The following is a 14,051-nucleotide window of genomic DNA, read 5'->3' on the forward strand; positions in this document are numbered from 1 at the left end:
GCAGAATGTGCAAGCTGAATCGTGCTACAGATCCAGCGAGCAATAGTCTGCTTTGAAGCAGGAGCACCCAGCTTGTTGGGTGCATGCAGGATAAATAGCGAGTCAGTTTTTCTGACTCTAGCCGTCCTGGAAACATAAAGTTTCAGGGCCCGGACTACGTCCAGCAACTTGGAATCCTCCAAGTCCCTAGTAGCCGCAGGCACCACAATAGGTTGGTTCAAATGAAACGATGATACCACCTTAGGGAGAAATTGGGGACGAGTCCTCCATTCTGCCCTTTCCATATGGAAGATCAGATATGGGCTTTTACATGACAAAGCCGCCAATTCTGACACACGCCTAGTCCAAGCTAAGGCCAAAAGCATGACCACTTTCCACGTGAGATATTTTAGCTCCACGGTCTTAAGTGGCTCAAACCAGTGGGATTTTAGGAATCCAACACACGTTAAGATCCCAAGGTGCCACTGGAGGCACAAAAGGGTCTGAATATGCAGCACCCCTGTAACAACGTCCGAACTTCAGGCAGTGAAGCCAGTTCTTTTTGAGAGAAAAAGGGATAGGGCCGAAATCTTGGCCTTTATGGATCCTAATTTTAGGCCCATAGTCACTCCTGACAGTAGGAAGTGCAGGAATCGACCCCCCTGGAATTCCTCTGTAGGGCCTTCCCAGCCACACACCAAGCAACCTATTTTTCGCCATATACAGTGAAAAAGTCTTGCTGTCACATCTTTCCTAGCCTTTATCAGCGTAGGAATAACTGCATCCGGAATGCCCTTTTCCGCTAGGATCCGGCGTTCAACCGCCATGCCGTCCAACGCAGCCGCGGTAAGTCTTGGATCAGACAGGGTCCCTGTTGCAACATGTCCTGACTGAGAGGCAGAGGCCATGGGTCCTCTGAGAGCATTTCTTGCAGTTCCGGGTACCGAGTCCTTCTTGGCCAATCCGGAGCAAAGAATATTGTTTACACTCCTCCGTTTATTACAATTCTCAGCCCTTGGGTCTGAGAGGAAGAGGAGGGAATATATAGACCGACTGGAACACCCACGGTGTTACTAGTGCGACCACAGCTATCGCCTGAGAGTCCCTTGACCCAGCGTAAAACCTTTTTTATCTTTTTATTGAGGTGGGACGCCATGTAGTCCACCTGAGGCAGTTTCCATCAATTTGCAAAACTGCGTGAAGACTTCCTGATGAAGTCACCACTTTCCCGGGTGGAGGTCGTGTCCACTCCCGGAATGAACACTGCTGACAGTGCGCTTACTTGATTCTCCGCCCAGCGAAGAATTCTGGTGGCTTCTACCCTCGCCACCCTGCTCCTTGTGCCGCCCTGGCGGTTTACATGAGCCCCTGCGGTCTGACTGGATCAGAACCGGTTGGTCGCGAAGCAGGAACTCCGCTTGACTTAGGGCGTTGTATATGGCCCTTAGTTCCAGGATATTGATGTGAAGGCAAGTCTGTTGGCTTGACCACAAACCTTGGAATTTTCTTCCCTGTGTAACTGCCCCCCACCCTCGGAGGCTTGCATCCGTGGTCACCAGGACCCAGTCCTGAATGTCGAATCTGCGGCCCTCGAGAAGGTGAGCACTCCGCAGCCACCACAGGAGAGACACCCTGACCCTTGGGGATAGGGTGATTAACCGATGCATCTGAAGATGTGATCCGGACCACTTGTCCAGTAAGTTCCATTGTCCTTGCATGGAACCAGCCGAAGGGGATGGCCTCGTATGATGCCATCATCCTTCCCAGGACTCGAGTGCAGTGAAGCACTGACACCTGTTTTTGTTTTCAATAGATTCCTGACCAGTGTCAAGAGCTCCTGAGCTCTCTCTATCGGGAGATAAACCCTCTTCTGGTCTGTGTCTAGGATCATGCCTAGGCGAGGCAGATGAGCTGTAGGAACCAACTGCGACTTCGGAATATATAGAATCCAGTCATGTTGCCGTTTCACTTCCAGAGAAGGTGATACGCTGTCCAGCAACTGCTCTCGTGATCTCGCTTTTATAAGGAGATCATCCAAGTATGTGATAATAGTGACACCTTGCTTCCGCAGGAGCACCATCATATCCGCCATTACCTTGGTGAAATTGGTAATGACAATCCCATACCGCAATTCTGAGGTACGCCTGATGAGGTGGATAAATGGGGACACGAAGGTATGCATCCCTTATGTCCCGATTCATTTCAGGCTTGCAATGACCGCTCTTAGCGATTCCATCTTGAACCTGAACCTTTTCAGGTATATGTTCAGGGATTTTAATTCAATATGGGTGTAACCGAACCGTCTGGTTTCGGGATTATAACATGGTCGAATAATAACACCCTCTTGTTGAAGGAGGGGACCCTTGACCACCACCTGTTGAAGATACAATTTACGAATTGCAGTTAACACTGGCTCCCTCTCTTGGGGGGAAGCCCGTCGGGTCCTCGGTGAGGGGGCATCTTCTCACAGTCCAGCCTGTATCCCTGCGATACAATTTCTATTGCCCAGGGATCTAACAGGGAGTGAACCCACTTGTGGCTGAACTTACGAAGGCGTGTCCCCACCGGGCCTAGCTCCGCCTGTGGAGCCCCAGCGACATGCGGTGGATTTTTGTAGAGGCCGGGGAGGACTTCTGTTCCTGGGGACTAGCTGTGTTGTACAGCTTCTTTCCTCTGCCCCCGGCTCTGACAAGAAAGGACGCACCTCAGACTTTCTTGTTTCTTTATTCGAAAAGCTGCATTTAATAATGTTGTGCTTTCCTAGGCTGTGCAGGAATATAAGGCAAAATATCAGAATTACCAGCTATAGCTGTGGAGACCAGGCCCAAGAACCTTTCTCCACACAATCCTCAGCCTTCCATATGCCTCTTAAGTCGGCATCATCTGTCCAATGTATATTCTACAGGACACGTCAAGCAGAAATCGACATAGCTTTTGTCTCTAGGACCCAGTATACTCATGTCCCTTTGGGCATGCTTTATAATTATATATCTATCACTTAAGACAGCATCTTAAAATATTTATATGCATACTATGGTCTCAATCTCTGCTGATAAGGTACCTGTCCACGCTGCCACAGCGCTATAAACCCATGCCGACACAATCGCCGGTCTGAGTAGTATACTAGAATGTGCACACTATCTGCAGGATCCCTGAGAATAGCTAGTGCAAACAGGACACCCAAGGGGAAGATTCTCAACACATCCTGGCCCTAGTGGGGAAAGGATACAGCCTGAGAATTCTCTTGTGGGAAGCTGCCGTCTCTTGTCTGGAGATTCCCGCTCTTTTTCCTCATGAGAGGAGGGAAATTTACCTCAGCATTCTTCCCCTTAACATGTGTACTCTTGTGTCAGGGACAGATGAGTCATCAGTGATATGCAAATCATCTTTTATTCCAATAATCATATATTGAATATCTTTTAGCCCTCTTGGCTGTAACTTTGCATTATCGTAGTCGACAGTGGAGTTAAACTCCGTGTCGATACTTTGTTATTTTGGATAGTGAACATAGAGAGACTCTGAAGGACTCTGTGACATAGGGACAAACCAGGGTAGATTTCCTTTCTGTTCCCTAACCTTTTGTGCAATAATTTTACCTCAGCACTTACACATATCCAAACAGGTGTCGGCGTTGTTGACGGAGACACCCTCCCACACACTTATCCGCTCTATCACCTCCTTAGAGGAGCCTTTTACCTCAGACATGTCGACACACGCATCCCGACACACCACACACAAAGGGGATGCTCTATTTGAAGACAGTTCCCCCACCAGGCCCTTTGGAGAGACAGAGAGAGAGTATGCCAGCACACACCACAGCGCTATATAATAAAGGGATGTACACTATACTGAGTGATTTTTCCCCTATAGCAGCTTATATACACAGTTTTGCGCCTAAATTTATGTGCCCCCTCTCTTTTTTACCCTTTGTGTACCAGGATACTGCAGGGGAGAGCCTGGGGAGCTTCCTTCCAGCTGAGCTGTGAAGAGAAAATGGCGCCGGTGTGCTGAGGAAGAAGGCCCGGCCCCCTTTAGTGGCGGGGGTTAATGCACATATACTGTTTATCAGACTGTATTATGTGCTTTTCGCCAAGTAAGGTAATCTAATTGCTGCCCAGCAATTGGCGCCCCCCCCCAGCGCCCTGCACCCATCAGTGACCGGAGTGTGTGGTGTGCTAAGGGAGCAATGGCGCACAGCTGCAGTGCTGTGCGCTAGCTTAATGAAGACCGGAGTCTTCAGCCGCCGATTTTCAACTTCTCTTCGTTCTTCTGGCTCTGCAAGGGGGACGGCGGCGCGGCTCCGGGACCGGACGACCGAGGACTGGGCCTGTGTTCGATCCCTCTGGAGCTAATGGTGTCCAGTAGCCTTAGAAGCCCAAGCTAGCTGCAAGCAGGTAGGTTCGCTTCTCTCCCCTCAGTCCCACGTAGCAGTGAGTCTGTTGCCAGCAGATCTCACTGAAAATAAAAAACCTAACAAATACTTTCTTTTCTAGGAAGCTCAGGAGAGCCCCTAGGGTGCATCCAGCTCTGGCCGGGCACAGATACTAACTGAGGTCTGGAGGAGGGGCATAGAGGGAGGAGCCAGTGCACACCAGATATAGTACCTAATCTTTCTTTTAAGAGTGCCCAGTCTCCTGCGGAGCCCGTCTATACCCCATGGTCCTTACGGAGTACCCAGCATCCACTAGGACGTCAGAGAAAGTCTGCTTAGAAGCAGGACACCTAATCTTGTTGGGAGCATACAGGACAAACAGAGCCTCTGTTTTCCTTATCCGAGCCGTTCTAGCGACATAGATTATCAAAGCCCCAACCACAGCTAGGGACTTTGAAGCAATGATGGTGTCAGTAGCCACTGGCACCACAATAGTCTGGTTTATATGGAAAGAAAAAACCACCTTTGGAAGAAATTGTTGACGAGTTCGTAGCTCTATCTTCATGGAGAACCAAGTAAGGCTCTTGTGAGACAAGGCCTCTAACTCGGACACCCTTCTTGCGGATGCCAAGGCCAACAGCATGACCACTTTCCATGTGAGAAATTTCAACTCAATCTCCTGGAGAGGTTCAAACCAATCCGATTGAAGGAATCGCAGCACCACGTTAAGATCCCATGGTGCCACAGGAGGCACAAATGGAGGTTGGATGTGTAGCACCCCCTTCACGAATGTGTGAACTTCTGGAAGGGAGGCCAATTGTTTCTGAAAGAAAACGGACAAGGCCGAAATCTGGACCTTGATTGAACCCAATCGTAGGCCCGCATCCACACTCGCCTTGAGAAAATGGAGAAAACGTCCTAACTGAAACTGTTCCGTTGGAGTCTTCTTGGTTTCACACCAAGACACATATTTTCTCCAAATACGGTGTAATGTTTAGACGTTGCTCCCTTTCTGGCTTGAATAAGAGTGGGATTGACTTCTTTTGGAATACCCTTTCGGGCTAGGATTCGGCGCTCCACAGCCATGCCGTCAAACGTAGCCGCGGTAAGTCTTGATACAAGCACGGCCCCTCCTGCAGCAGGTTCTCGCGGAGAGGAAAAGTCAGAGGATCTTCTATGAGCAACTCCTGAAGATCTGGATACCAAGCCCTCCTTGGCCAGTCTGGGACAATGAGGATCGCTCGAACTCCTGTTCTTCTTATGATTTTGAGAACTTTCGGAATGAATGGAAGTGGAGGGAAGACATATACCGACCGAAACACCCACTGGGTCACTAGTGCATCCACTGCTATTGCTTGAGGGTCTCTTGACCTGGAACAATATGTCTGAAGCTTCATGTTGCAACGAGACGCCATCATGTCTATTTGAGGAATTCCCCAAAGACCTGTCAACTCTGCGAAGACTTCTTGGTGGAGGCCCCACTCTCCTGGATGGAGATCGTGTCTGCTGAGGAAATCTGCTTCCCAGTTGTCCACTCTCAGAATGAAAATTGCCGACAGAACTTTTGCATGTCTTTCTGCCCAGAGGAGGATCTTTGACACCTCTGATATTGCCTCTCTGCTTTTTGTTCCGCCCTGACGGTTTATGTACGCGACTGCTGTTACATTGTCCGACTGGGTCTGTACGGGTTGATCTTGAAGAAGATGTACCGCTTGTAGAAGGCCGTTGTAAATGGCTCTCAACTCCAGAACGTTTATGTGAAGACAAGCTTCTTGACTTGACCATCTTCCTTGGAAGCTCTCCCCCTGTGTGACTGCTCCCCAGCCTCGGAGACTTGCATCCGTGGTCACCAGGATCCAGTCTTGAATCCCGAACCTGCGTCCCTCAAGGAGGTGAGAACTGTGTAGCCACCACAGAAGCGAAATTCTGGCTTTGGATGACAGGATTATCCTCTGAAGCATGTGTAGATGGGATCTGGACCACTTGTCAAATAGGTCCCACTGGAATACTCTGGCATGGAATCGGCCAAACTGTATGGCCTCGTAGGCCACTACCATCTTCCCCAACAACCGAATGCATTGATGAATCGACACTCTTGTTGGTTTCAGAATTTGTTTGACCATTCTCTGGATTTCCAGAGCCTTTTCTACTGGAAGAAATACCCTCTGTACTTCTGTGTCCAGTATAATCCCCAGAAAGGACAATCTTGTCGTCGGTTCCAATTGTAACTTTGGAAAACTTATGATCCGACCGTGATGTTGAAGTACTGTCAGGGAGAGTGCCATGTTCTGCACCAACTTTTCCCTGGATCTCGCTTTTATCAAGAGATCTTCCAGGTCAGGAATTAAATTGACTCCTTGCTGTCGAAGGAGGACCATCATCTCCTGTCATCACCTTGGTGAAATCTCTCGGTGCCGTGGAAGGTCCGAACGGCAACGCCTGAAATTGGTAATGACAATTCTGTATTGCGAATCTCAGATAAGCTTGATGTGGAGGATAAATGGGAACGTGTAAGTAGGCATCTTTTATGTCTACTGACACCATGAAGTCCCCCTCCTCCAGACTGGAAACCACTGCCCTCAGAGATTCCATCTTGAACTAGAACCTTTGCAGGTAGAGATTCAGAGTATACAGGTTTAGAATCGGTATGACCGAGCCGTCCGGCTTTGGAACCACGTATAGGGTTGCAATAAAACCCTTCTCCTTGTTGTAACAAGGGAACCAGGACAAAAACTTGATCCTTACACAATTTTTGTATTGCTGCTGCCACCACTTCCCTGTCTGGGATAGAAGCTGGTAAGGTCGATTTGAAAATACGGCCTGGGGAAATGTCTTGAAACTCCAGTTTGTACCCGTGGGACTATATTTGTATGACCCACGGCTGTAGGCCAGATTGAACCCAGAACTGACTGAAGAGTTTCAGACGTGCCCCCAACTGAGCGGACTCCCGCAAGGGAGCCCCAGCGTCATGCTGAAGATTTGGCAGAAGCAGAGGTTGATTTCTGCTCCTGTGATCCTGGAGACACTGTGGACTTTATTTCCTTTTCCCCTTCCTTTTACCCAGAAAGAAAGGGGAACCTTTAGCCTTTTTTGTAATTTTTTTTCTTCTGAGAGTGATGTGTCTTTTTCGCCGGCGCAGGAGCAATAGGCAAGAATGTCGACTTACCTGCGGTAGCCGCAGAAAGTAAAGCATCCAGCACATCTCCAAATAAGGACTCACCTTAATACGGGAGAGCCTTCATATTCCTTTTGGAATCTGCGTCAGCATTTCATTGGCGAATCCACAACGCCCTCCGTGCTGAGATTGCCATGGTAGCGGCTCTTGATCCCAAGAGACCAATTTCTTTCATGGTTTCTAGCATGTACGCAGCAGCGTCTTTGATATGACCTAACATTAGGAGTATCTCGTCTCTATCTATTGTGTCAATGTCTGATGACAAGTTTTCTGACCACTTTTCAATAGCACCACTCACCCACGCACAGGCAATGGTAGGCCTGAGTAGTGTCACATTGGCCACATCAATAGATTACAACGTAGTCTCCAACTTGCGGTCTGCCAGCTCCTTAAGTGAAGCCATCTCAGGCGCAGGGAGAGACACCTTTTTTCTTTAACCATGACAGGGCACTGTCTAAAATGGGGGGTGACTCCCACCTTTTCCTGTCCTCTGCATGGAAAAAGCTAAGCTGCCTGACTTCTTTTGGGAATCTGAAAATTTATTTTCGGGTTAAACCAGACTCCTTCCAAGAGACTGTTCAGCTCATGAGGTGGAGGGAAAGTTACATTACTTCTTTACTAAAGTAAGCCTGCTCCTGAGGTAAAGGAGGGGCCCCCCGTAACTTCTAATACCTCCTTTATAGCTAAAAACATGTTTTTAATGTTTTTCGCTAACTTAGGACCTATTCCCCTGGAATCACTATTGTCGACACAGGAATCAGCATCCGTGTCGGTATCATTTCATACTACTTGTGCAAATGTTTATGTGACCCAGAGAAGTCCCCTGTGGATGAAAGGCAGAACTATTAAAAATCACATCTTCAACAGATTATTTTCAGTTTTCTGCATGAGACTCAGACTTATCCAATCTCTTACTGATATGATTCACACTATCACGTAAATCTTTCATCCAGTCAGGCTCTTGATGTCACATTACAACTCTGTGTCCCTAACATGGCTCCCACAGAGGAAGAGCTCCCTGCCTCAGACATGTCACACATGTGCACAATCATACCACAGACACTCCGGGGCTTATAGGGGACAGACCCACAGTAAAATCTGTCAGAGGGACACAGAAAGGAATTGCCAGTCCACAAATCAGCGCTTAAATAAAAAAATCCCTGTGTCGTGTACTTTGTACACAGAGACTTTTCGCTATATATATATTGTCAATAATAGGTTATAATACCACAATATACACTTTCCCCCCCTTTTTTCACTCTGATACTAAAATCATAAGTTGAGAGGAGGATCAGCGTTTCTTCCCTTGCTGACTGAGGAAGAAGCCCCACCCCCTGCAATGGCGCGTTTTTCCTCAGCAAACATTAGGTAATATTTATACTGGCAGGGGTGTAGGATTGTGCCACGGCGCAATATGCTACCTTTTTGCCAGTCAGAGTAGGTTTTCATGTTTTCCAGGGCGCCCCCCCCCGCGCGCCCTGCACCCTGCTGTGCGCTGTGTATGGATAGCATGTCCGCGCAGCATTCCCGCTCACTGCGCGGTACCTTGAGCCGTCACGATGACCGGTGGTCCCTCTTGCAGATCTCCGGTAATAATACTCATGCGTCTTCTGGCTCTGTTAGGGTGGTGATGGCGTGCTGTGGGAGTGAGCGCATAGCCACAGCTAGTGTTCAGTTCCCTTCAGGAGCTAATGGTGTCCTGTTAGCAAGAAGCAGAGCCATGAAACTATTCAGGAAGTTGGTTCCTACTTCTTCCCCCTAAGTCCACGAAGCAGGGAGACTGTTGCCAGCAGACTCCCTGAAAATAAAAAACCTAACAGTCTGCCTGGGCACATTGTCTAAACTGAGGTCTGGAGGAGGGGCATAGAGGGAGGAGCCAGTTCACACTCTAGAAAAGTCTTAAAGTGCCCATGGCTCCTGCGGAACCGTCTATACCCCATGATACTGAAGTGGACCCCAGCATCCTCTAGGACGTATGAGAAATTACAGAGCAGCTGATTGGTTGCCATGGGCAACTTCTCCACTGGCTCACTTCTCCACTTTTATCACTGTCCCCCTTTATACTTTGAAGCATCTTTGAGGCTCTAATGAACTATGAACCCTGGAGGTGTAATAGTGTTATTCCTTACCAGGTAAGTTTTCACTGGAACATCTGAAAATGTATCTGCTAATTTCTTATTCAGAGTACCTAGTAACTATTTTTCCTACTGGGAGAGGCACAGCTTGCAGGAGACATGGAATTCTGACACATGGTCTCCCATCATCAAAAAGCCCAGTCACATCACTTTCAGCATTGTGTACCAATACAGTTACTGGCTCCTTACATGCCTTGAATGGGGATCCCGGCGGGGAGGGGCGAGTGCAGAAACACCCTTGCGGTCGCCACGGGTTCTATTTCCACTCTATGTCGTGGACACCCACAAGTGAAAATAGTCCCTGTTGGTCGGCATGCCGACCGTCGGGATAGTGAGGGGGCGGGATGTTGGTGGAGGTCATGTGACCGTCGGTCTCCCGACCGCTGGTCACATGAATACCACCAGGGGCGGATTGGGAACAAAAAGCGCCCCTGGAAAAATTTGTACTAGTGGCCCCACATGGGTAGCACCAGAGATGTAAGGTCTAGCCATGGGCCATGGCAGCAGCACCCTCCCCCCCAAGACTTTCCAGATAGTGGGCATGTCCAGCATCAAAGGGGAAGTTAAAAAGAAATCAAATTAAATTTTATGAGCACATTATAAAATACACCTTCAGAATTTAGGAAATTATATCATTCTTTAGAAAGATATATTTTCTTACTTATTACAGCAACCGTATCCCAATCACTATTCACTCAATCTTATATGTCAGTCAAGCAGGTAGACAGAGCATACACTAGATCATCTGCAATCACAGGCTAAGTGGCAAAGTCATTTTCAGATATGCAAATAGTTTAGCATCTTATTCATTATGTCTATAAATAGGACCACATGTCCTCAAACAAAAGAGGCCCCGCGGGTACGCCGGCCCACCGGGAATCTTCCCTTTAGATCCTATGGCCAATCCGCCTCTGAATACCACCCCCTTGAATAGGTTGCCTTGATATATGAAAATGAACTTGCTCCCTGTGCTCCACTTAACTTGACAGCAGGGTAACCAGACTCTGAGGTTAAAAGAAGGGATAGAAAACATGATGCTTGGCATTCCCTTCTTACATTACTTATTTTATTACCATATGTAGTTGCTGAGTGTTTAATATGTAAACACAGTAGTGTAAATTCCTGGCGCAAAAAGTTGTCAGCCCAATCTAAATCCTCTGCAGATCAGTCCAAATAACAGATCAAAACAATATTCAATGAAAAACAGATGAGAGGATAGATCAAAGGCGATAACAAATAAATACTTTTGATATACGTCACATAATATGGTGTCCTTTTGGATATTCAATCTCTCAATTTTCCCATGATATCCAGATGTCAAACATGCAAAAAAGAGAGATAATACACATGCATGGGTGGTATTGCTTTCAACAATTAATATAAGCAACCAATGAGTGTCCAGAAAATGAAGCCTGAAGTGCTGGACCCAACTTGATAGTAGATGAGAATAGTATCTCGCCACCAATTTATCAATATTTTGTGGACGTACCGAAACTCACATTAAAATGTGTAGGAACAGGTGTATAAAGGTATCTTTAAACTGCTATTTACCACGTGATGTAACACAGAAAAAGAGCTATTTTAAGAGGGCGTACCCCACTCACTTTGGAGGGGGATTAATTCCACATATAAAGGTATCTTTCAAGCCAGGATCAGGAATGACATCAAAAAATTAATCAAAGGGTTTTTATTAAAAGTTCATAAAACAGCAATCTGATGTTTTTCTAAGTAGTTTCCACTCTCTGGTACAAAACATGCAGGTCAGATGTAGTAGACAAAAAAACTGATGTAATCCGGTTTTACACCTGTACTGTCACGTTGAATATACTCCAAAAGTGGTATCTCATAAAAACAAAAGGTAAAAAATATAACTAAAAAGAATGAAAAACTCACTACCTGGTTTTCACCAACGACGTTTCGACCTCCTGGGTCTTTTTCAAGGTGCATATCCAGGTAGTGATGGCCTCTATATTTATGCTCCCAAACAGGAAGTACTAATTATCCCATTGCATGGTGGGAAGGAAACATTTCTTTTGTAGTGTGCAGATAATTCAAAAGAAACCCAATAGTACAATACATTTAATAGTAAAACATCCTTTTATCATTCCTAAAAGTTATTTGTAAAGTATGCGTGGTGGGAACTTATAAAACGATATCTGAGAACCGCTATGACGGACGCCATGCGTTCCGTCATGCGTTCCACCTAACCGGAAGTGGAACGCCGTGCGTTCCACGTTGCGTTCCATTTACCGGAAGTCCCCTTGGCGGCACTTCCGCACTGATCGAGCAGATGGTGGATAAAGAGTTGTTCTATGCTGAGCTAATATAAATCTTCTTCTGCTGATATATATAAGTTAAATGTGAGGAATATCATAATGTATTTAAACTGGGAACTGCAAGTGCGGGATCACGTGTTTCCGTCTTGCGTTCCACCTGGCAGGAAGTGAGGCGCTTATGCGTTCCACACAGCGCCTGACTTTCCATGAAGTTGTTTAAAATTGATTTCATCAAGCAATATAAGTCTTCTTCTGCTAGTATATATAAGTTTAAATATGAGGAATATAACAATGTATTTAAACTGGGAACTGCAAGTGCGGGATCACGTGTTTCCGCCTTGCGCTCCACCCGGCCGGAAGTGAGGCGCTTATGCGTTCCACACAGCGCCTGACTTTCCAGGAAGTTATTTAACAATGATTTCATCAAGCAATACAAGGAATACAAGATATTAATTTCTTCTCTGTTGAAAACCAAAAAACTCCACAGACCATTTAAAAGATCAGGATAAATGTATTAAATGGAAGGATAATCTGTGTACCTCCTCTGTGTCAATAATTAATCAAAGGGGTCTCAGATGACAATAAGCTGAATTTATGGCAAATGGTTCTATTGTCTTAATTATTCCAAAAGAGAAACACTTTATTTAAATGAACCATTTTAGTTCGAAATCAGAGTTTAGACCCTGAGGAATTTCTGTTCCTACACATTTTAATGTGAGTTTCGGTACGTCCACAAAATATTGATAAATTGGTGGCGAGATACTATTCTCATCTACTATCAAGTTGGGTCCAGCACTTCAGGCTTCATTTTCTGGACACTCATTGGTTGCTTATATTAATTGTTGAAAGCAATACCACCCATGCATGTGTATTATCTCTCTTTTTTGCATGTTTGACATCTGGATATCATGGGAAAATTGAGAGATTGAATATCCAAAAGGATACCATATTATGTGACGTATATCAAAAGTATTTATTTGTTATCGCCTTTGATCTATCCTCTCATCTGTTTTTCATTGAGTGTTTAATATGTATTTAAATGTTAGATTTGCATGGCTCTTATCTGTTGACACGTAGGTTCTTTAAGTACCACTCAATGCTTTTACATGTCCTTTAAAGGCGTTACCGTCACTAAAGTTAATTGTGGCTTTCAGCCGACCAATGGCACGCCGAGTAGTTGTGCAAATAATTGACATAAGACTTTGTGGGATTTACTCTGCTAGTGGTCGGTAATGTTGTGCCATAAGTGCTGGTCTTTCCAGAGCATATTCTCCCTTTTCAAGACCGTTAGGTATTATGAGGGCATGGCCCAAGCTGTCCAGTTACTAATGTTATTGTTCTCTTTTGGCTGGTTAAGTGAAACATAGAATTTGATGGCAGATAAAAACCACATAGCCCATTTAGTCTGCTCCTTTTTAAACCATATTGTTACCTCAGACCCTGTTTGATCCTTAGGTGTTTGTAAGGATATCCTTATATCTATCCCAAGCATGTTTAAATTGGTCTACTGTCTAAGCCTCTGCCACCTCTGCTGAGTGGCTATTCCACGTATCCACTACCCTTTCTGTGAAGTAATTTTTCCTCAAATTTTCTCTGAACTTATCTCCCTCTAGTTTCAGTGCATGTCCTCGTGTTCTAATACTTCTCTTCCTTGTCTCCCTCCTCTACCTCATTAAAAATAGAAACATAGAAGTGGTTGCCCATTGTTCAATTCTGTGTCCACCTAGACTGATGGAAGCCGAATACCAAATTGTGCATGCTGTTACTTGAGGTATAAGGAAAGGCCACTGTCATCTGCTCTGATAAGCAGGTACCAATGAGCTGGTCTGAGATCATGCTGGTGAATTGTAGAATCAGATACTCCATGGACTTTGTCACCTTGTACAAATGCCAAAATTAGAAAAATATTGCATGGTCCTATTTTGCTGGAACAGGAGTGAACAGTGACTCAGCATCTGTATCATCAATCCAGGGGACACTGAATATATCCCCTATAGTGTAGCATTGTTAATATGTTTGTTATATTGTTAATCCCCTAGTATTTATTTCTTAAGAGTGCTATACTTGTGAGTTTATACATATTACTCTAGAGCCTGTTTGTGCTTTTATCCAAC

At 45.8% G+C, this 14,051-nt stretch overlaps 1 protein-coding gene across 3 annotated transcripts in view; it reads right to left on the bottom strand.

The window, feature by feature from the left end:
* The window catches only part of ZNF462 (zinc finger protein 462), a 384,254-nt gene that overhangs the window by 245,410 nt on the left and 124,793 nt on the right, over positions 1-14,051 (bottom strand). The gene's annotated exons all lie outside the window — the stretch shown is intronic.

The sequence above is a fragment of the Pseudophryne corroboree genome, chromosome 1, assembly GCF_028390025.1.
Source record: "Pseudophryne corroboree isolate aPseCor3 chromosome 1, aPseCor3.hap2, whole genome shotgun sequence".
NCBI classification, from domain to species: domain Eukaryota; kingdom Metazoa; phylum Chordata; class Amphibia; order Anura; family Myobatrachidae; genus Pseudophryne; species Pseudophryne corroboree.